We start from the raw sequence: 25,547 nt of genomic DNA, 5'->3' as shown, positions 1-25,547 counted from the left end.
AAGGGCACACACAAGATGTTTTGCAAATCCCCAGAAAACAACTAGAATTAACTTGGCATTCCACAGGCTGCACAACATTTCTTCTGCCTATAATCAATTATAGACAGGAGCTTTACTTACCAGTATATCATAAAATAGACCACTACTATTTGTTACATTTTCATTCAGACCTAAATTCAGCTCCTAATTTGACCCAGAACCAGCAATTAGACCTAAACTTACTGGGAAACTATTACTTTTATAATGAGCAGTAGAATGGAGGCTTAAACTCACTGGTCAAGTGTTACTTTTATAATAAGCAGTAGAGTGGCTATTTTGGTTTGGTTGTTTTTGTAATCTATGTCCTTTCCCCTCTCATCAAGCTCAGAGTAACCAGGTTTAACAAGTTAACACTTTACTCTTGGAAAATGAGATCTAATTGTATCAAAACCTTTCATACCAATAGCCAATATTATACTTAATGGGGAAAAGCTACAACCAATCCTCCTAAAATCAGGAACAAGGCAAGGATGCCCACTGTCTCCACTCCTCTTCAACATAGTCCTAGAACCCTTAGCCAGGGCAATAAGGCAAGAAAAAGACATTAAAGGGATCCGCATAGGGAAAGAAGAAGTTAAACTATCCCTTTTTTGCAGACGACATGATACTATACCTCCACGATCCCAAAAACTCCATCCCCAAACTTTTAGAAATCATAAGTCACTTCGGCAAAATAACAGGAAACAAAATAAACCCACAAAAATCAGTTGCCTTCCTATACACTGATAACGTACAGGAAGAGAGGGAAATAAAGGGAGCAACCCCATTCACAATAACCTCCCAAAAAATAAAATATTTAGGAATTAACCTAACCAAAGATGTAAAAGATCTATTTAATGAGAACTATAAAAAGTTAAAGAAAGAAATTGCAGAAGACACTAGGAAATGGAAAGACCTCCCATGCTCCTGGATAGGCCGACTTAATATATTAAAGATGGTAATACTTCCAAAACTAATATACAAATTCAATGCAATTCCTATTAAAATCCCAATGACGTACATCACTGAAATACAGAAAACAGTCCAAAAATTTATATGGAACAACAAAAGACCTAGAATAGCCAAAACAATTCTAGGGGATAAAGACAATATGGGAGGGCTATCCATGCCGAACTTCAAACTCTACTACAGAGCTATAATAACAAAGACAGCATGGTACTGGCACAAAAACAGACCCGAAGACCAATGGAACAGAATAGAAGATCCAGAAATAAATCCACAGGCCTACAGCCAGCTGATATTCGACAAAGGAGCCAAAGACATACAATGGAAGAAACACAGCCTCTTCAACCGCTGGTGCTGGGAAAACTGGGCAGCCACATGCAGAAAACTAAAAGTGGACCCCAGCCTATCACCATGCACCAACATCAACTCAAAATGGATTAAAGACCTTAACATTAAACCTGAATCTCTGAAACTACTGCAGGACAGAGTAGGAGAGACACTTGAACTAATAGGCACAGGAAGGAACTTCCTGAACAGAGTCCCAGGGTCACAACAAGTTGGAGAGAGACTCGACAAATGGGACTACCTTAAAATAAAAAGCTTCTGCACAGCTAAATCTATCTCAACTAAGCTAGAAAGACAACCAACTAATTGGGAAAAATATTTACCAGCAATATATCAGACAAGGGGTTAACATCCTGTATATACAGGGAACTCAAGAAACTAATTCCTCCCAAACCTAACAAACCAATTACTAAATGGGCAAGGGAACTAAAGAGGGACTTCTCAAATGAAGAAATAAAAATGGCAAAGAAACACATGAGGAAATGTTCATCATCCCTGGTGGTGAAGGAAATGCAAATAAAGACAACCCTGAGATACCACCTTACCCCAGTCAGAATGTCCCACATCCACAAATCAGCCAACGACAAATGCTGGAGGGGATGTGGAGAAAGAGGAACCCTATTACACTGCTGGTGGGAATGTACACTTATACAACCACTTTGGAAAGCAGTCTGGAGGGTCCTTAGAAAGCTAAAGATTGACCTCCCTTACGACCCAGTCATACCACTTCTAGGCATCTACCCTGAACAACAGGAACCAATATACAAGGACACGTGCACCTCCATGTTTATTGCAGCACTGTTCACAATAGCTAGGATATGGAAACAACCCAGATGCCCCACCACAGATGAATGGATCCAAAAATTGTGGTATCTATACACAATGGAATATTATGCAGCCATTAGAAATGACAAAATAATGGCATTTGCAGGGAAATGGATGGAGCTAGAAGGAATCATGTTGAGCGAGGTAAGCCAAGAGCGAAGAGACAAACGGTACATGGTCTCCCTGATAAGTGGATGATAAATCCAAAATGTTAGGTGATACGACAAAACTAACAGGACTTAAGAAACAAAGAACTCCTGCTCATCTGGTTGAACCACTACTAAATATCCCCATGCTGCTGATCACATGTATGGTGTATAACATGTGAACACTGTTATATATTACAGACTGTGATAGACAATTTGCTCCAGGAAAGTTAGAATGAACTTGTGACTTAGAAATTATGTAATCACTTAATCACAATCAAAAAAAAAAAAAAGAACTTCGGGGAAGGGAGGGAGGGAGGGGATGGTAGGGGGAAAACAATGGAGGGGCTAACAATGTTCAAGAGGAAGTGTACTCATTACCTCACTCATGTAACTGTAACCCTCTGTATAGTATCTTTACAATAAAAAAACAAAAAAAAGAAAAAAAAACCTTTCATAAAGTTTTTACTTAATGTCAAAATCTAAAAAGAGCCATAAAATAAGAGTAGTTTTACAAGTTGATATGCCCAAACTTTGAGCCCCATATTTGGAAATAAAAGCTTAGTGATTTATCACTTAGTGTCTTGGAAGGAGACAGAAGACACATTCTGCTGATATTCTGAAGTTAAATTAAAAAGAGATTGTTTACAGAAGTAAGGCAAAGTTTAATAGGACCAACAGAGAATGCTCAAGCTCCCAGGGATGAATTGTCAGGACACTGTTTCCACCTTCAGGTCTGAAAGATGCAAAATGAGAAAAAGGGCCCAAGTAATGTCCAGAGGTAGAATCTTAACAGGAAAAAAAAACGCTTTAAGAAGCAATTCACAGAGGCCAAAGGAAAGTGGAGGCAGTCTAGCACTACCAGGGCCGCCTCTTCACCTGGCTTTTTCATCTGCTGCAAAACTTCCCATTGGCTGAATCTAAAGAGTTAAGGCATAGTAGAGTCCAGCAGAAAGGAAAATAGCAGGAGGGTCAAGAATAATTGACATTCCAAACTTGCAAAAACTGGCACTTCCAGTGCGTCCATAATTAATGACAGTCTTGCAAGTCAAGGGGACTGAATTCTTGGGGCATCCACATAACTGGAATTTGCTACACACAGGCATCTGTGAGATACTCTCATGGTTTCATTCTCTCTCTGAAGAATGAAGAGACACCTTTATGCTGTCAAATAGTTTCAATTATGTTTCTTAACTAATTGCTCATCGAACCTCATTTCCAAAGCAAGATTTTAACTTTTTTAATTTATCTTCTAGAATGATAAAACAGTATAAGAAGCTATTAGAGGGGTAGGAATATCCGAAATGTGTTCCTTGTGGAACAGGAGAGAATAAAACAAACTTAATGAGGATCTGTAGCACTCTCCATTATGGACTCTGTTTCAACTCCTTCATAATCAACAATGCACAGATAATTCCATGCAATTATCAGGGAGTGAGGGAGGAACATAAATAAAAGAAAGCAAATCTGCACGGAAGTGAGCTATCAAAACTCTTCACCTATATACCACTGCTCTCCCAACTGAAATGTAATTTGCACATATTCAAGATAGCAATTTAAAGTAAATTAAGCTTAACCTAAGCAGCTGGACTAGAACAAAAACTGGGCTTTTGAAGTTAAATGTAAATCTTGGAAGAATATTTCCTCAAACACCCCCACAGACAACACATTGTTAGTGAAGATTCTGTCTGACAAAGGCAGTGGTAACAGCTTAGCATACATTAGCCTACACAGGAACGGGAAACTCAGGTCAACAACAATCATTTCAAAGAATTAAAGCCTCAGAATTCACCCAGAAATCTTGGCATTCCTGGAATGATAATTGGACTGGAAACTGATATGTACCCCTTGCCATAGATGGCTGATTAAATGACATTCCCTGTGGAGCTGTGTAGAGATTCATAGCCTTGGAAAGTGCTGATGGAAATAAAACCTTAATTATATGGGTGTGGATTGCCACGGAACAGACAAAGCCATGTCGAGTACATCCTTTACATTCTTTTTCAAATTCCTTAGAAGGCACTCAAGTCTTCTCCCACTAAATTGGTATCCCAATCAGCAAGAAAACAAAGGACGCCACAAGTACTAAGCCAAATTATAGGAGTGTTTATTGTCGCCTCCACAGGCCGGCAGCTGCACAGGGGTATAGGCATCCCAAACTGTGCAGCACCAAGACAGCTCAGAGTTAGTCAAAATCCACATCTGTTTTGGCAGGCAATATATATGGCTTTTTAGTTTTGCAAAGCATATACAAAAGCAAAACTAATTATTATCAGTAAATTTAGACTTACTTCCTAAAATACTGAGCAGCTGGAATATTTAGGGTGGGGGAATTTTTTGTAGAACCTGCTGAGCAAACAACAGTTCTGGGGTCAGGGGCCTGTTTCCTTGGGAGACAAAATGGTGTCACTTCTGTCATGCTTCAGTCTTAAGGATAGAACCTCCTTCAGTAGATGAATGACAACAGAGCCTGTAGCCTTCTAGATCTCGAGAAGGGCAGGGCCTCCGTCTGACTGCCACCTCTGCCATTTGCTTTTTGAGGAAAAATCATGCCACCGTGAACTTCTTGCCTCTTACCATCCGTCAAGCTCATGTGCCATCTATAGCCCAAGCCAACAGATTGGTTGATGGGTTTATCTACCCCAGCAGCCACGCTTGTATCTGTCTTCATAGACATCCTCTCAGGCTCCTGATCTTCAGAGCAGCAACCTCTATGGGAGTTCAACTTCTACTCACAAGAGACCCACAACCCTTTTTCCTTCTTAGTCCTCCTTAGTTCACACTTTTCCACACACTAAAGCAAATTTGTTCTTTCTTTTTCTTGTTCTTTTTTGAGAAAATTAGATCTAATTGCTCTGTTTACCCTTATAAACCAGTCACATGAGATTTTTTACTGTTCTTTTCTATCAGAAATCTCATATCAATCTGCTTGTGTCAGTAAAATGGGAGACCCTCTATGCATATGAAGGATTCAGATATTAGGAATCCCAAAGTCTGAATACCCTATTGAGAGAGGACAAACCAGTTTCCTTCCCAATCAGTTTGCTGCAAGGAAAAACAGTGCATAATAATTTCTCAGAAGGTGACCCACACACTAAATTAATAATAAACCTACTTGCTCACTCATTAACTTGAAATCTACTTATTGATTTCTAACTGTCTCAAGCAGTAGAAAACACATAGAGATAGAATAGTGAGAAAACAGAATTGACCTGTCCATAGGAAGTTTATAATCTTATCATTCTCAACAATGAATAACAAACTACCATAAAGCAAAATCACTGGGCTTATCCCTGGAAAACAGAAAGAGTATCAGATACTAGCACTGTATTTAACAAATGTTTAAAACTAGCTAAGATAGTATGTATGACTATATAAAATTGTTAAACATTATGCTAAAAAAAAAACAAGTACAAATGGTAGCTTGCATACACAATACTAAATCTAACTGAATGGGGCTGGGGGAATGAGAAATAACTTCAAGAGGGGGAGGAAGAGGGGGAAGTAGAGCCAGAACCTAGGGAAGGTAGAAGACATTAGCAAATAGAAGAGAAAGAAGAAATTCCCAGCTACATCAGAGAAAATGCCTGCTAATTGAAGGAACAGTTATGAAAAACAAAGCCATCAATTTAGCTTCTTTTATAGAAACCATCATTTCACTCCTGTAGAACTCTTGGTTGTGTTTTCATCTATCAGACATCTCATTTGCTAGAAAAATGGTGTCTGTCTGCTTGTTCACTCCTCTAGCTTCTTGCAATAAGATGAAGACTGACATAGAGAACCTTTCCTTCCTGAGCAGACACTTTGTATAATCCCAAGGGAAGACTAGATGGACATGAACCCTCTGAAAGGTAATTAGGCAATAAATATCAAAAGTCTAACACTAGAAAAGCCATCTGGCCTGATTGTATGTACTTCTAGGAATTTATCTAGAGAAGTCACCAGAACACTTCACAAAATGATGAGCAACGTTTACTGTAATATTTGCAACAGAAAAATAAATTTAAGACAACTTAAATATCTAAAGTTGTGGAAAGAGCTAAATAAGTTATATGTGTATAAAAGAATCCCTAGCTACCTGAAAAGTTAAGAATGAAAGAATGGTTTGAGGCCATCCCAGGCCGAAAAGTTTGTGAGATCCTGTCTCAACCCGTAGCTGGATACAGCAGTGTATGTCTCTTATCACAACCTATATAGGAGGCTAACATTGGAAGGGTTATGGTTCCAGGCAGTCCAAGCAGAAAAGTCTGCAAGACTCTATCTTCACAGATGGGAAGCTGGACCCAGGGACCAGTGCCTGTGATTCCAGAAACATTAGGAAGCCTAAAACTAGTACAAGGCTGATGCTGGAGTGAGAAGCAAGAACTCACATCCAAAATAACCAGTGAAAATTGGGGCTGGGACATGGCTAAGTGGTAGAAACCAATCCAGCAAGTGCTTAGTACTAAGTTCAAACCCTGGGTACCACCAAATAAATTAAAAAGAATTATCCTGGGAGCTAGGAAGATGGCTCAGTGGTAGAGTGCTTGCCTTGTATGCACGAGGCCCTGGGTTTGATTCCTCAGCACCACATAAACAGAAACAGCTGGAAGTGGTGCTGTGATTCAAGTGGTAAAGTGCCAGTCTTGAGCTGAAGAGCTGAGGGACAGTGCCAGGCCCAGAGTTCAGGCCCCATGACTGACAAAAAAAAAAAAGGTCTTGGTTCAGGTGATAGCACACTTGCCTAGGACAAGGCTTAGGGCTTAATCTCCAATATTTCAAAAGAAGAGAGAGGGGGGATGATCACAATATTTAAGGATGAAAGAAAATTCTCACCGGTAAAAAAAAAATCATGCTGCAAACGGTGAATGCATGACACCATCTAGATATATGCAATATATTTATAGTCATACAGAAAAGGATATTGAAAGGTTCACATCTATTATTTGTTAATAGGAACATTACAAATGAAATATATCCCATTCTTAAAGTTTTTGTGTGTTGCAGTTTCTTCAAAGAAAATTCTAGTCTGAAAGAGATCAAATCCTTTGTATTTTGAATCAGCTGGAAAACATCATTAAACACTGAACCTGTTTAGTAGGCAACTTTACACTTACAGACACTAACCCCTTTCAATAACCCTTTTGTTTTATCATCCATTTGTCTAAGGTAAGCTCTATGCCCTGAATGACAAAAAGAAAAGCTGGCTTTCACCAGCAATATAGCTTTGCTTTCCTATCCTTCTGTCTTACTCAGCCACTAACCACCCACACTTCAGACACAGAAGCCCATTTCAACTTAATATACTCGTTTTTAAGTCCTATATCCTCTCCTCGCTACTAAGCACAGCGCTGACTTTCACCTTCAAGAGCCTACATCTATTGTCCAAGCCAAAATCAGATGGGTCCTGACTTCCTTGCTCTCCTTCGACACTATAACTTTGAGCTATCCTATTTGAGACCCAACACAGAAAGCAGCTGGCACTGGAAAGAGACACTTCCCAATTCTATGAGGAGATGGACAGAGGTTGAAACATCACCATTCTCACATTAAACAATAGCAACAAAAACTAGGGCAAACTGCAAAATGGATGACCTTTCCTGAATCCAGAGTTGAAGTCACAGGGCAGAAAAATAGGTGAAAATTTGAAGAAACATTTTCCTAAGAGAAGAGACAGGGTGTAAGCATTCTTTTTCACCTAGAGCAGCTGTAGTTATCTATAGGAGCTGAAATAGTTAATGAACTACTAGAGACAAAGTATGAACTGACAAGAGTTTGTAGAACTCAGAGACACAGACAGGAGGATTTTGCACCATATTGCTGCCTGCAGGGACTCTGACTCAGCCCCTCCCACTCATAGCCTGGCCTCTCATTACTTTCTTTGAAATCTAGGTGGAATTCTCCATGAACCCCCCACCTCATGCACTCTGCCTGCCTGCAAAACCAGCATCTCATGGAGAATGACAAGGTGTACTGCCAGTATAAGCAGTATCTAGTCCTTCTTGGACCACAGCTATAGCTGTTTTTGTATGCCTGGGTGGTGAGCACAATAAGTCATCCTGGAGAAAAATGCATAGGCAGTCCCATGAGAGCCAGGCACTCAAAGGATTCTCAGAGCAAGTGATTTCAAATAAATTTACACCTTTTTCCTTTTATATCCTTGAACTTATGATAGGAAGGGCCTAACAAATTCCTGAGAAATCCTCAAGACGCCTTTCCTATTGATCTGGTATAAAGTATTAGGCTTCTTTGAAAAACACTTGCTCTTTTCAGCAATCATATCTTCCAAGGCTACGACTTTAGACATACTCCTTTTCTGGTCAACAGAAAGTTTTTTCACATACTTAAGCTATGATTTTTACTGGTTCTGACTGTCAATAAAGATAAAAGAACCCAGCGATATCCATGCCACTGTCTGAATGCTGTGCTGTGCTATAAATTCCTCTGACCAAATAATTAATGCATCACCCATAAACTCATCACAATGTCTCAGGGCATACACAAAATTTTGACATTGACAAAATGTTGACAATGTCTTTGCTTAAACATGACATGAATGGTATCTAGTACAATTATTGACAGGCTTTTCATTTGCATCCTAAAATTTATGACTGGCCTTTACACTTCACAATCCTATGAGCATCCTGGCCTTCTGAGTTCTCCTAAGAATCTCTCGGTAATCTCTCCCTATGGCTTTCTAAGCTTTATACACTTTTCTCTATTCGTCCCATAAGCCTGTTCCACAGTTTTGGAATGATTTCTTAATATGAGTAATCCGTTTGTCATATTTTACCTCAAGTCCAGAGACACACTCTAATACCAAAACTAAAGAGTACAAAACCAAAACTGGAAATAATATCTTTCATGAACATAGGTGCAAAATCTTCAACAAGATAGAAATTAATTAAAATTAGAAATCTATTTAAAAGTAAAACCTCAAGATGAAGTAGAATCTGTTCCATTAATATTTATCTGGCTTTTTGTATTAAAAATGAAATAGTGTAATTTATCATATTATTAGAATAAGAAGAAAAACACCATATGTGTACCTTAATAGATGTAGGGAAAGAATGGTAATGTTTGGCACCAGTTTGTGAAAAGGTACTCTGCAGCATTAATAATTAGGACAATGCAAATTAAAATCAAGATGAACTATAATTGCACGTTTATTAAAGTTGTTAAAACACAAAAATTCTTGATTATGTAAGTTCAATGAGAACAGGAAGAATGAGGAACAATGACAATTGAGTTGTTCAGGATTGACTCCAGTACCACAAAATCCATGTTGAAATTTGGCAATGGAGAAGTTTCCTGGGACCATTCTATTTTTGTGTGGCATATTAAGTACTGCTAATACACCTTTGCATGTTCTAGGCTGGGCTATCATATTGGTCTCTGTTTTTCTCATTGCCCATCTTTTAATTTAATTCCTTGAACATAGAATAAATTTTCTAAAATGCTTCTTGTGCCAGGAGCCTTTGGCTCATGCTTTTTTGTTGTTGTTGTTGTTGTTTTGGTTGGTCTTGGGGCCTGAATTCTTGGCCTGGGCGCTGTCCCTCAGCTCTTCACTCTACCACTTGAACCACAGCAACACTTACAGCTTTTATGTGGTGCTTAAGAATGGAACCCAGGGGCTGGGAAGGTGGCTCAGTGGTAGAGCGCTTGCCTTTCATGCCTGAGGCCCTGGGTTCGATTCCTCAGCACCACATAAGCAAAAAGAAAAAAGCCAGTAGTGGCACTGTGGCTCAAGTGGTAGAGTGCTAGCCTTGAGCTGAAGAGCTGAGGGACAGCACCCAGGCCCAGAGTTCAGGTCCCACAACCGGCCCCCCCCCAAAAAAAGAATCAAACCCAGGGCCTCATGCATGCAAGGCAAGCACTCTGCAACTTGAGCTACCTTCCCATCCCTGGTTCTTGCTTTTAATCCTAGCTCTTCAAGAGACTATGATCTGAGGATCTCAGTTAGAAGCCAGTTAGGACAGGATGGTCTATGAGACTCTTATTTCCAGTTAACCAGTAAAAAATGAGAAGTTGAGCTATGGCTGTGCCAGCACAAGCCAGAAAGCCAAGGGAGAACAGAATGCAAGACCCAGAGTTTAAGCCTTGTTTCTGGAACACACACACAAAAAAATAAAACCAAACTTAAAATAAAATAAAATGCTACTTATATCGGACTCATGTCTCTCCTGAAGCAACCAATTCCTGACTCTTATTCTATTGTGGATGCATACTGGATTTTGTGGGGTCTCTGTAGCTTACCATTTCTCTAACCTGTATCTTTTCTAACATGTAAACATCTGTTTATACCAGCTGCTTCACTTTTTCTGTCATGAATCATTAATCTTTGCATACAAGCAACTCCTTTCCTGTGCTGAATCTATTCCTACAAGCCTTAAAACCCAAGAAGGCAGAGTGAGTTAATTGCCAGCCTCATTCACCTCTCCCCCTGAGGATCTGCTCATGAAAACTGCACCACCTCCATCCCCTAGATGAGATGATTGATTTTTCATTTCATGCCATCTAATTGTGTCCTATGTGTACCATCATCTCTACAACTAACATTATGGAAATAAAATTTTCATGGATTAAAACTGCATATGAAATGCATACCATAAGCAAAAACACATTTGCTTCAGATTTTCAAAAGCTAAAACACACATAGTATGAATTTTCTAAGGAAATATTTTATACAGGCTATTAAATTTTTCATTATTTTTGTCGCACAAGTTATTAAAACTCCTGAGAGAATATTTTTACAAAAGAAAATATTCTTACTCCCCCGAAGAGAGATCATTAACATTGTTAACAGATAAGTATTTAAGACTTTATCTTCTTCATATGGACAAATATTTCTTCACATACAAATGTTTTTAACTTGCTTTCCTTGTTAGCCAAATATTACTTATATACCATATTACCCATATATATATATATATATATATATATATTCGCATTCAAACACAACACACATGAGCTTATACATCATTTTGAAATACTGCATAGTCTTTATTGTATGGATTCCACAATTAATTTACCCCCAAATCCACTATTCAATATTTAACAACTTCCCAGTTTCTCTATGATTATCAAGAGTTAATCAGCAAGACTGTTCACTGCATTTCTACCAACAAATAATTGACCAGTGCTGTGAATTTCTACAGAATTGTTTAAAAGTAGAATTATCAAACCAAAGATGTTCCCATTTAGAAGGCCATAATAGATGATCACTGATTTTCCTCAAGGAAAATTTCCTTTGAGACAATTTATACCAATTTACATTGTATCAATGCTATACATGAGATTTCTTCCATCACATTTCCACTAAGTAGAAATGATGCCCTCAATTTTTTTTAATTCTCTTAAAGCTGGGAGCTGGTGGCTGGCACTTGTAATCCTGGCAATCTCAGGAAGCTGAGATCTGAAGGCAGCAAATGCAGAAAAGTCCATGAGACTCTTGTCTCCAATTAATCACACACACACACACACACACACACACACACACACACACACACACCAGAATTGGAGGTATGCTCAGTGCAAGAGTACTAACCCTTAAGCAAATAAACCACAGGCCCTGAGTTCAAGAGTTCAAGACCCAGGAACACCCCCCCCACACACACACACACAAAAGTTTCATTAGATTTTTAATGTCTTGATTTCCTTCACTGGTGCTCTTTTCAAAGTCTGTAACAGGGATATGACCAGCTTCTGCTCGTTGCCTGCTTTGTACTCAAGCCTTCAAATTGCACTTCTAAGAATATTTTTTAGAGAACATGTTCAGATTAGGTTTTGTTTGCACAGAGACTCTATATGAATCAGTTTTTTCCAATGCTGTGACAAATGCCTAATAAAACAACTTGAGACTAGGGGTGATGGCTCACATCTTTAACCTCAGATATTTAGAAGGTTCTGATGAGGAAAAAATGAAAGAGAGAAAGAAAGAAAGGAAGGAAGAAAGAAAGAAAGAAGGAAGGAAAGAAAGAAAGAGAAAAAAGAAAGAAAGAGAAAAAGAGAAAGAAAGAAAGAGAAAAAGAGAAAGAGAAAGAAAGAAAGAGAAAAAGAGAAAGAAAGAAAGGAAGGAAGGAAGGAAGGAAGAAAGAAAGAAAAGAAAGGAAGGAAGGGAGAGAAAAAGACAGACAGGAAGGAAGGAAGGAAAGGAGGGAGGGAGGGAGGGAGAGAGAGAGGGAGAGAAAGGAAGAAAGAAAAAGAGAGAGAGAAAGAAAGAAAGAAGAAAAGGAAGGAAGGAAGGAAGGAAGAAGAGAGAGAAAGAAGGAAGGAGAGAAAAGGAGAGCGAAAGAGACAGAAAGAAAGAGAGACAGAGACCTTCAAGCCAATGAATAAGGCAGGCATGGTAACATATCTTTCTAACCCCATACAAGAGGCATAGGCAGGAGGATTTTAGTCCAACTCTATCTAAAAAGACTGAAGGGTTTGGCTCAAATCATAGAGAGCCTGCCTAGCATGTGCAAAGGCCCTAACTTCAAACTCTAGTCTTGTTGGAAAAAGACAGACGAACAACAAAACTCAAGAGATTTCAGTGTGTGGTTGGATGGTGCCATGAGTTGGTCTGTAGGGACTGCGCCTCATGGCAGAGAGGACATAACAAAGAACTGTTGCTGTTTCTTGATGGCCGGGAGGCAGAGAGGAGGAGGAAGCAGTCAGGGAAAACATGCAGTTCCCAAACACAGGTCACTCCCCTCCCCAGTTGCCTTCTTCCTCCAACCAGGCCCACCGTTCCACAGTTCTGCCACTAATAGTTGATCTGAATTGTAAATCCATCCATCAGGGTGTTAGAAGTCCAGAGCCCTCCTAGCCACACTCGGCCCTGCACTTCACTCACTTCCTAAGCATCTCTCATTCCCTTCACGTTGACAACTAAGATCAACCAGCACAGCCTCTCTCCCAGCCTCTGCACAGCTGATGGAATCTTTGTATTTTAATTCCAGTTTCCCTGTTTCTAATTGACTCTATTAATGACTTAGGAAGGGGGAGAATTAAATGTGAGAACTGGAAAAACAGTCAGAAACTAGAAAACCCTTCCATAGTTTTAAAGTTTTCCATTTTTAGCCTCAATAAATGAGATTTTAAGCAGGATAGGAACAGTCTAATCAGCATCTATCAGGTGGTATAAGAGAGCCAGGACAGAGGCTTCAAGAAAATTACCCTTCTTCAGGGCACCATGTGTGGTGCTCAATTTCCCTTCAAGAAGATTGGTTTGTTAAATGTTCAAAAAACCCATCTATGAACAGAGAATAAAAACTACATCAAAGATTTATGATTGCTGGAGATGAAAACTGTACTGGTTGACACTCTGTCTACCATCATACCTTCTAGCTTCTTGTTAATATTTCCCAGTGTTCATGAATTGCTCCATGGAATAATTGTCATCTCCTCATTCCACAGCCCCAGACTACTGGTATATCACAAACTCAGATCATAAAACATCTTTATGCTGCTACAGATGCAATTTCTGCTGGGGGGTGATGTATGTGGTGTGTGTATGTGAGTGTTTGTGTGTGGTGTGTGTGGTATATGGTGTATGTGTGTGTGATGTGCATGAGTTGGTGTGTGGATACCGTGTGTATTGTATGGTATGTGTGTTATATGTATGTATGCATGGTGTGTGATGTGTGTGATGTCTATATGGTGTGGGATGGTTGTGTGTGTGGTATGTGTATATGTGTGGTGTGTGTGGTTTGTGGTATATGTATATGTGTGTGGTATGTGTGGTTGTGGTATACGTATGTGTAGTGTGGATGCTGTGTGTGTTGGTGTATAGGTGCAGTGTGTATGTGGATGGTATGTGTGTTGTATGTATGTGTGTGTGGTGTGATATGCATGTGGTATCTATGTGGTGTGTGTGTGTGTGTGTGTGTGTGTGTGTGTGTGTGTTACCTGACACTGAACATTCTACCATTGACAGAGTGTTCTTGTTTTCAGAGAACAGCATTTAGCATTTCAGCTTGGGAAACCATCTTCTCATTGTCACAGAACTTTAAACTGACGCATATGTAACATGCTCATGCCTAATTATTGATCACTTTGTTTTAAAGTCTGCTCTCAGTTTCTGTTATGCTGAGTTGTAACTCCAAATGTCGCAGTCAAGGACATTCCCTGCAGGCCCCTCTGTATATCAGGACACATTGCCAATGACTGTTCTAGGTGACTTCCCTCATCACACTGCTGGATCTCATACACTCCGCGAGGTAAAGAGGCGACCAAGAGTGAAGTGATGGTTCATTCTTTACCAAGGACCAGTCTATAGACAGTACCAAATACTAAACTCTGCTGTACGCCTTTGGTCCCAAGTTATGAGCATCAAGCATATTCTGTGCCACTCTAACCTGAGAAGCCATCCTAGAGTGTCTAACCCCTCTATGGTCCTGGTTTTGTGTGTTTTAGAACCACTCATGGAGGTCTTGCTTTTGTCTTGTTCTGCTTTGTTTTAAGAGCAGTTTCTCAGGCCTAACTCTAATCTCAATGAATCGCAGCTCTAGACAGGGATGCAGCCTCGCAAATATTTAAAACCTCCCTGGTAATTTGAACTTGGAGCCAGGATTGAGAATAACTGTTAAGATATTAGTACTAACAATTATTCTTCCATTTTATTCATACTACTTCAGTAGATAATGTGGCTTGTTTGCCATTCAACTAAATAACCAGCTTGAAAACACCCCCTGTGGGATCGTATCATTCCCCTCTTATTCTTACTCTTTTTTCTCTTGGCTTTCTTCTAATCTACAGTCAAGGTGACACTTCCTTTATATTCTGTTATGTAGGCATTCTCTCTTTCACTGGGCTTTCTTCCTCTCCCCAAGAACTCCCCAGTCTGTAACCCAACTAATGAAATGTTTAACTGCAGAAAAATGCAAGAAGCCCTCTGCCTCTTTATAGTATCCTCTCTGCTAGATATCTTACAGAAACTCAGTAAGTATACTAAGTTTGCACAAATCCTCATTTCAATCTCTGCTAAATTTTAGGAGACCTTTGATTGACAGGTGGACAAGAAGTTAAGTGAATGTCTCTGTAACTGTTCCCTAGACATTCTATTCATTTCCTTTCAAAGCTTGTGAGATGTATTAGAAAGCATTTAAACGGCATTTATTCTGGAAGATCCATGTGTATATAATGATGATTTAGTCTACAGCTCTAGTTGATTTAAAATTTATTATCACAATCATTAGAATGAATGATATTATCTCATAATGTTAACAGAGCTTAGAGATCTAATTCCTAGCCAACACAGCACAGAGTGATTTATGAGTAGTTTGTCAATGATATCTTCTTCTAAGTTAACTCTTCTGAATATCACCATTCTGAATATCACCATTACCCAAGGTTAATATTGCAGTCATTATGAATCAGTATTTGTTCAGGCTTTCTTCTTAAATTTCCACCTTGGCTAATGACATTCTATCATAAACTCATTTGGTGTACAACAGCTGAAAAGGTAGCATGACTTAAAACTTGCAGAGGAAAAACATGAAACACTCATATTCCTTCAGTTGTTTGATTTCACCACAGCTACATGAGCAGAATTCATAGGGTCAATTTATGATTCACTTTTCTTGTATACAAGGATTAATGCTAAATGCAAATTAACTGACTATAAACTGTATCTGTAAATACATATACTCTAATTTGAAAGATTGCTATGAGATTCTTCTCATAGCATTTAGTAATAGAAAGGTGAATTATTCCTTCTCCTGAGGAGATAGGAGACAAAAAAAGAATGATATAGGACATTCTGTCCTCTAGCACTAACAGCCTGATTTTCTTCTCAGGAACATAGAAGTAAGCTTGTTACTTTGGTACCTACAGTCAGAGTAGGAACAGAAATCACTAATCAGTCATGCAACCATTTGGATAATCACCTTAATTTTCCATGTCAGTTTTCACAAGTAAAAAGCATGATTATTTGGGAATAATAATAATAATTTCATTTCTATATCTCAGAAATCATTTAGGAATTATAAGCCATTCTATGTGTGAAAGTTTCTGGAAAAGTTAAGAAACATTTGGGAAATGCAATGAAACTTATGAACTTTTGTTCTTGGTATATTCCTAAATGCACACATTACTGCTGATAGTTTGTACTATTCTTTGTTGGGGGACCACCTCATCCATTTTAGGATGTCTAACAGCATCCACCCAATATATGTCAGCAGCACCTCTCACTTGTGATATGACACATTGTCATGTGTCCCCATCTCATAAGTTTATTACAAACACATCAAACTTTACAATCAAACTTTGACATATCTAGGTATGTCAAATTGTACATTATATGCAGATATGCATAGGTAAGTATTCATGAAAATTCAGTGATCAAAGTAGCAAGCAAACCCTTATTGGCAACCTAGTTTAAAGTATGATTTTTGAAGGTCAAACTCATATTAAAGCAATCAGCATAAAAAGATACATCAAAAAACCATCCAGGTAAGAACACACTAGAAATTCACACCAATTATATATGCTAATCAAATATGATCACATACTGTATCATCACAATGTAAATACTAATAAACAAGCAGACAATTAGGTCAACTTAACATTAATTTTTTTCATAGCTTGTAAAAACAAAACTTTATAATGTCAGCAGATGAAACCTATCAAACAAATATGCTTGAGATTACAAGAAAACACCCAAACTCTCAATAATATGTAAATTTCCCAGTCAGCTTTTGAAGTCCCCATCATTTAGATTCTCTGTTAGGATTGAAATACAGCAAAAAAAGAAAATGTCATTTCTCCACATTTTATGAGTTTTATTGCTGCTGCTTTGGCAGCTCAACCAAATTAGCCATCTGGTTTCTCTGGAGAGCCTTAATTAAAAGTGGTATAACAGGATAGCCTGTTGTACAAACCATTGTGAACTGAAAGCACTGGTAAATACCCCTATTAGAGGTGAAGACTAGTATAACTCCATGCTGTACAGAGAGGAAGAGAGAAGAGGGTGTTTCACATCAATGCCAGACAAAGGTACAGGTAGAGCAAAGTCAAGGAGGAGGGATAGTACATTTTCTAGTTTTGTTTTGTTCTGTTCAGTTTTAATGAAATACCAAGCTCTATCTTAATGCTATTCTGTATCAACTTAATTCTTTAAAATAAGAAAAAAAAGTCCAGCACATGGACGATGGTAGTTTGTAGACATTCTTTTATTTCTTAGTAAAGCATTTGAAAAAGCCATTTTCAAAAAGTCCAGGAATAGAAGGTCACACTTGTGGCAGGTAGAGATAGGAGGCTTGTTGCCCAAGAACAATTAAGGCAAAGGATCCTATCCAACGAAAGTAAAGCAAATGAAAAAAACAGCTGAGGGCATAGGTTCAATGGCTGAACTCCTGCCTAGCAAGTTTGAGACCATGACAAAAAAACTTAACTTCTACTTAACTTTTTTAAATATATATTTTTATTGTAAAGATACTGTACAGAGGGCTTACAGTTACATGAGTAAGGTAATGGGTACATTTCCTATCTAGTATTGTTACCCCCTCCTTTATTTTTCCACTACCATCCCTTCTCTCCCTACCTCCCCAACTCCTCCCTCACCCTTCCCCCTTCCCCAAAGTTGTAAAGTTTGTTTTCAGCATAGTGTCTTGTACATCTCATTGTGACTATGGGTCAATCTGTATCCTTGCTTCAGCATTTTGTTATTTCCCTTCTCCTCCCTAAATTAGAAAAATGTATATAAAATATGCAGGGCACCAGAATCAAATACAGTGAGAACGGGGGTTGTACCATGCAGAAAGAACATACAAAAGAAACAAAAAAATTACATAGTACATTATAGGTACATTAAAAACAACAGCAACAAAGATAAAACCTCCTGTGTCTCTGTCTTAGGGCTCATTTCACTTAGCATCATCTTATATAGTACATAGCTTTTGACCTTTTCTGCTTCTACTTAACTCTTAAACCTTACATTAAAAGTCAACTTCATGACTGTCTTAGGTATAACACCAAAAACACAAAACACAATAAAAAATTAAGCATATTGAACTTAATAGAAATTGAAAACATTTTATTTCAAATAACAACATCATGAAAGTGAAAAACAATTGAAATGGAAAAAATCTTCAGAAACTATAAACCTAATAAAAGAGCTATAATTAAAATGTATAAAGAACTTTTATAATTCAATAATGAAAAGACTACCCAGTTCAACAATCAGCAAATAATTTAATAGATTTTCCTCTAAGGAAGATTTTCAAATGACAATAGACACTTTGATCATTAGAGAAATACAAATGAATGCCACTTTGAAATACCAATACCTATTGGCCAGGATTTCTGTGCTTGGGGTTTTTAAATGTTTCAGCCACTCTGAAAAACAGTTTGGAAATGTCTCAAAAAATGTTAAATACCTGAGCAGGGCACCAGTGGTCCCTGTAATCACATTGTAATCCTAGTTACTCTGGAGGCTAAGATCATGGTTCAAAGCCAGCCTGAGCAGGAAAGTCTGTGAGACTCTTATCTCCAATTAACCAGAAAATTAAAAGTGGTGCTGTGGCTCAAAGTGCCAGCCTTGCGCACAAAAGCTCAGGGATATTGTCCAGTTCTTGAGTTCAAGCCCTACCACCTACCAAAAAAAGACAATAAAATGTTAAACACACTTGTCTGTAGTGACCCAACAGCAGTTCCATTTAGGCAAATAAAAAGATTAATGAAAACATTCACCCACACAGAACCATATATACAAATGTTCATAGCAGTATCATTCATAACAACTCAAAACTGGATCTCAGTGTTCATCAACAGACTGATGAATAAATAAAATATGGTCTGTCCTTACAATTGAATAAATTATTTGGCAATACAAAAGAAATAAAGTACCAATCCTTATTACAATATGGCACCAATACTTGCTACAACATCAAAGACCTTTGGAAACATTATGCCTGATAAAAGAAACCAGTTACAGACACAGTGCTATAGGATTACATTTGTATGAAATATCTAGAATGGGAAGATAAAAAAGCGGTCAATGGTTGTCTAGGGCTTGAGGTTAGTGAGAAGTGGAGAGTGACTGCTAACTGATATTTGGGGGGGGGTGAAAATGTTCTAAACTTGTGATGATAGTGGCAAGTCCTATAAATGTACTGACTATCTATAGACTACACACTTAAAATGGCTTCATAATAACCAATGTAAAATATATCTCAACAAAGCTATTCCCAAAATGAAATTCTATAATATATCAAGATGGCAACACTTAGGGCCATTGGAAGCAATACTCAGATGACTTACTTACCAAGGCAGTTTTTACCCATGTAGAACATATGTCAGATTTTCAGGGCTATAGAAATACATATAACCTGATACAACTTTACTGACAGCTTCCCAATAGCTGGTAGGCTGAAGAAGCTGAGTATTTATAGATTCAATATAAATGATACTCCAATCAGGAAATAGAAATGTTCAAATATGAAATTCCCCAGTATTTTCCTAAACCTTTGTGGTTTAAACAATAAGTTGCATAAAATTTGTGTTTTCTTCATACAAGTATGTTGTTTGTAAGTTTCTTTGTTTGCTGAGGGTTTGATGTGAGTACCAGTGCCTAGTGTTTGCTTGGCTTGCTTGCGTGGCTGGTGCTCTACCACATGAGCCACACACACCTTTACTGCTTTTACTGGTTATTTTAAAATTATACCTCATACAATTTTCTCCCCAAGCTGGTAGAGAGTTGAACCATGAGCCTTTGCATCGCAGCCTCCTGAGTAGGTGGGATTACAGGTGGGAGCCACCAGTGCCCAGCACCACAAGTACTCATTTTCAACAAACCTCAAGCACACGCCTATGATAACTTTTTCTAAGCATCCCCTGAATGCATGTAAGAACAGTCATTTCTTGTCCCTCCTTGGAGCGGGGGGGGGGAGGGCGGAGTGTAGGGAGTGGGGAACAAGAAATTTCTTGTGTTTCTCTGGCTAGATATTTTTCTCAGATTTTATTTCCTGACATAATACATGTACAACACAGAAAAAGAGAGTTTTGTTGTATATTTTCTCATGCATGTGAACATAAACTCCTTGAGGTCTGAGACTTTATTTGGTAGTTTTATTTTTTCAGTATCATTAATCCCTCCAAAATTAAAATAAGAACCACTTATTTAATTTTCTATTTGGACTGAATGAAACTGGAAGATCCTTCTGGTTCTGGCTGTGTTCGTGCTTGTGTGTACAGTCAGCGACTAAGTCAACCAGAATGTAGCTGATCCAACACAGTCTCAACTCAGATGACTCCTCTGCTCCATCTGGACTCTCAGCTGCCAGCTATTGAGTTTGTTCGATGACAACTGACCAGGGCTACAAAGGAGCAAATGGAAGAGGGCAAGGTCTTCTGAATTCCATGATCAGAACTGGCACCATATCAATCTTATCCTAAAGGTGATTCACAAGGCAAGCCCAAATTCAGGGTATCATAAAACAGCCTTGGAGCACCTGCCTAGCAATCAGAAGGCCCTAAGTTCAAAGGACTACAACTGCACAAAACAAACAAAACACAAAAACATCAAAGTTGGGTTGGCATGGCACAATGGCTCAGATCTGTCATCATAGCTGGTTGAAGCCATCTTGAATGACAACAAATTAGTAAGATTCTATCTTAAAGAACATTTTAATCCCATCAACATGGGATGTCATTTGAAGGCCAACCTGGAGGACAAAAGCACAAAACAATTCCTCAAAAGTAACTAAGATTAAAATGGCTCAATGACAAGCATGCAAAAGACCTTGAGTGAACCCAATGCTTCAAAAAATAATGATAAATAAGTAGCCTGGTACTGGCAGTTCATGTCTCTAGTCCTAGCTACTCAGGAGGTTGAGATCTAAGGATCCCAGTTCATAGTCAGCCTGGATAGAAATGTCCATGAATCTCTTATTTCCAATTAATCATCAAAAAGCTGTGAAGCTGTGGCTCAAGTGGGAAAGCAACATCCTTGAACAAAAAAACCTAAGAGACAGTACCCAAGCTCTGAGTGCAAGCCCCAGTACAAATAAATAAATAAACAAATAAATAAATAAATGTCTCTATAAAACAACATATGTTGTTCTACATGCAAATCTCTTGTGTGTGTGTTGAAAATGTATCTCATCTCTGGGTCTAGAGCTGATAAACATATTACAAAAGAGATAGGCTCTAAAAAAAAGTCAGTCACAATGACAAACTTTCTAAACAGAGACTTCAGCTGATTTTCCCCTGTGTGTTCTGAGCATGTGACATGATGTTCACTTGTGACTGCTCTAGAGATATTGGTCACATGTAAGTGCAAGTCGCCTTTCCACTACCCTCGGACTGGTATCTTCCACAAATCCCCCTTTCTCTGACGCTTACATAAACAACACTTTTCAATGAATATTTACAGTGAGAGTGCTCTATTCTACTGTTCCTTTAAGGAGAAAATCAACTTTCATCTTCTGCATTTTTGTCTTCTTTAGTTCCTCCAAAGTCAGGTTAATTGCTTCTAGCGACCACAAAGCACGCCATATTTCATAGAAATCTTTCCCTTCACGGACCTTGGAGAAGTTTCAAAACACTTTCCCATCCATCTCTATAGCTAAATAACAAGATCAGTGAGTTCCATTATCTTTGCCTTCCTTTCCTCTCTCCTTTCTGCCACAGCGAGCCTGTTTACCTTTCTGTTTCAAGGATGAAGCCTGCTTAAATAAAATAGAACAACTGCTTTCCAAAATAAGACAGTAACTTGAAATCCTGGCCTGGGAACATTCTAAAAGGTTGGTGGGCTCCCAGAACACATAGTTAGACATAGTGGCATGGAAATGTCTGAGATAGTACCAGATACTGAAGTGGCTGTTGATAACTTAGCCTTGCTGCAACAATATAAAAATGTGTATGCCCTAAAATTTAAATGCTGAAATTTAATCACTAGTGTGATGTTATTAACAGGTATCTTTAGGAGGCGATTAGCATTCATGATAAAAAGATACCCCAGATGCTTCTATATGAAGCAAAAGCCCCAAAGATGACCAAACTGTGAGCTAGGGAACAAGTCCACACCAGATACTGAACCTGCCAGCACCTTGATGTTCAATTTCTTGGATCCAAAGAGTGTAGGGAATGACATTCTTTAATTCAGATACTAGTCAGTTTATCAAATATTTTCTTTTAGCATCCCTAGAAGACACTAATGGCTCTAGATTTTTTTTTAGGAATAACCTGTATAAGGATCAACTAGGTCTCCTATGATAGGAGGAATTGAAGAACACAATGGGTCAGTCCAATCTACCTACTTGGTCAACAGGACAGACCCAATTTTTTGCCTTCCTAACACACAGCCTGACACCATAGTTTAGGGTTACTATTCATTGAGAGGGATGGTGATATAGTACCCTTGTCAAAAAGTTGACTAGCATGTTTCACAATTTAAAGTTACAGTCATCTGTCAGGGAATTGATCGAACCTCTGTTTTGTGTGGTAGCATTCCTAACACACTTACTCAAATGGCAGATCGTTCAAATGCTGTGACATCAATCACTGTGTATTCCAGCAGGCCTCAGACATACAAGCTGGATCTTCTTGCTGAAGAAAATAAAGCCTTTTCACATGAACAAATGAAGCTACAAAAAGAGAGATCTACAGCTTTCCCTTCTTTTGTCATTCACTTAAAACTCCTTGACTGAAAACCTCACCAAAATCTTTAACTCTCTCTTCTTCACAGACAGTGTGTACTTGCTTACCTTTTCCTCTGTCAGACTTCAACTTCCCATGCTTTGTCTTTTATTACTACACATAATTGAAATCACTTTCCAACAGAAGCCTTCTGCATTCACTATTAGTGATCACATCAATTTGATATATTGTCTGATAGCTTTTATTTTTATTTTTGATGATGGTGGTGATGGTGGTACCAGGGCTTAAACTCAAAGACTCAAGATTGTTCTGCTGGCGTTCAACCACTGGAGCCATGCCTCCAATCCTGTTTTTTGCTCTTTTCCAGATAGAGCCTCATGGACTTTTCTGTCTGATCTAGAGCAGAACCAAAATCCTCCAGGTTTCAGCCTCCTGAACAGTTAAGATTACAATCATGAGCCACCCATGCCTGTTATATAGGATTATTTTAGCCTGACATTTAATTGCTTCTAATGGTTTAAGCATCTTTATCCATACTTACCCACTACAATGCAAATATTCTACTGTCACTAAAAGTATGTAATTGGTATTTCTGGAGCAGACTTGGAGGTCCTGGTAGGGAAACAAAGCTAGTATACCTTTGACCAAAGAATGGTCATTTTCTTTACGAAAGACTGTATACTTTGGCTAAGAAATCAGTTTTGAAAGGCTTACATTAAAGAGTAGGAGGGAGAAAAGGAGGATATCTCCCTACCTAAGATCAGCCAAATCAATCCTGGCAATCAATCTGGTGATACATGTCACAGACAGATCACCCTAATGAGTGATCTTCTAATGGGCTACTAAGAAGATCTGCTCTTCCCCACTTCAAATTTAGACATGCTGTGAAAAATAATTGTCCAGATTGAAAAATTACTTGAGTGTAAATTACTTTGTCTTGTACCTTCTGTTCTCACTTCTGCTCTTACTATATTTAAAACATATTCCTCTTACTTAGTTTCCCCAATCCTCCTTCCTTTAGCTTCAGACCATAGACTCTCCTTCCTCCTGACCCCTTTAGGTTGATCCAACACATGGAGACTTTATGTGTACATCTTTCTCTATGTTTATTCCTTGCATATCAACCCAGGTTGTTAGTCAGCATCTAGCAACCCAAACAAAAATTCCATCACAGGCACTCACTTACCAGAAAATACGTTTTTTGTTACCTCCTCAAGCATGCCTGCCTATTGAGCCCACCCCTCACCTACCCAGACATCAGTCCCGGATGTTCTATCCAGTTTCCCTGCCTACTCCTCCCAACTCATCCCAGGCAAGAGTAGCCTTTGTCCTCTGACTGACTATGGAACCAAATTTCTGCGATTCATCTTTAGGTAGCACTTTTATTCTGCAAAAAGTAGTTACTTAGGCTTAATAGATTATTCATGCATACCTATTAGTACTAATAGGTTGAAAACTCCACCAGAGTGACAGTATTTCATATTATTTTTCAGTTCAATTGGTATATTGGTATTTTAATATTATCAAACAGTAGTGAGTCTCGATAGTCACACTGGCAGTGGCTGCTGACAATCCCTTCTCTTAGTTGGGGTGTTAATAGAGGCCTCCAGAAGGCCTGTAGGGAACAGCAAGGCAGGGTCCCCAAGGAAGAAGAAAAGCCAGAGGAAAAACACGGGCAACAAAAAGGGATACTCTGATTCCTAAAGAGATATGGGGATACCTTTACATAAAACATTTCAAATAAGAAACCTCACAGACTTGTCATTCTTTCAGTCCTCTTGATTTTACTTTTCATTATTGAGATAATGTGTATACATTAACATGTATATGTCTCTATACATATATTACCTGAATCAACTTATGATTGTTCTCTGCTGTGGCCATAATTGCACTGACCTTGGTTTGCCCTTGAGATTTAATGGAGCTTTTATTATCCTCTAGCCATTGTTCTGACACCAGAAAGCAGTAGGTTTAACAAACATAATAGAAACAAGAAGTGTTACTGATGATTCCAGTTAAAAAAAAAAAAAGGTAAATTAAGAATTAGTTTAACAGATGCTCTATAACAGATGAGTGGATCAAGAAAATGTGATAGATGTATACAATGGAATTTTACTTATCTATTAGAATATTACTGTGTCATTTGCAGGGAAATGAATGGACCTGGGAGGAAATTATGTTAAGTGAAGTAAGTCAGATTCAGAGAAAGAAATAGCATATGTTTTCTCTCATATGTAGAAGCTAGATCTAAAGTACAAACATGCATGATAATAACATATACAGGGCTGTATGCATGAACACACAAACTGACTAATGGGTGGCATACTTTGGGGAGAAATCCAAAGGTGTAACTTTTCTGAATAAGTAATTAACTGTTTACTCAAATAAACAGAAACATAGGAAGTAGAAACATATTTGGGGAGGGCAATGAGTGGAGGACTAGAAGTAGAGCGAGAACAGGTGAGCCAACGCAGTCATTATATTCAATGTACATTATGTAAAGAGTGAACTATGTAACCATAGAGTAGGGCTAGAAAGGGGAATAATGGGGAAGAACAATGAAAGGGGTAACAATGATCAAGGTACACTATACTTATAACCTGACTTATAGAGCTGTAATCTCTTCATACAACCACTTAATAATAAAAATTTAAAAAGAATTACTTTCACATAGTGAAAATTCAT

The sequence above is a fragment of the Dipodomys ordii genome, unplaced genomic scaffold (genome assembly GCF_000151885.1).
Source record: "Dipodomys ordii isolate 6190 unplaced genomic scaffold, Dord_2.0 Scaffold83, whole genome shotgun sequence".
Lineage (NCBI taxonomy): Eukaryota > Metazoa > Chordata > Mammalia > Rodentia > Heteromyidae > Dipodomys > Dipodomys ordii.
This window is presented reverse-complemented; position numbering follows the sequence as displayed.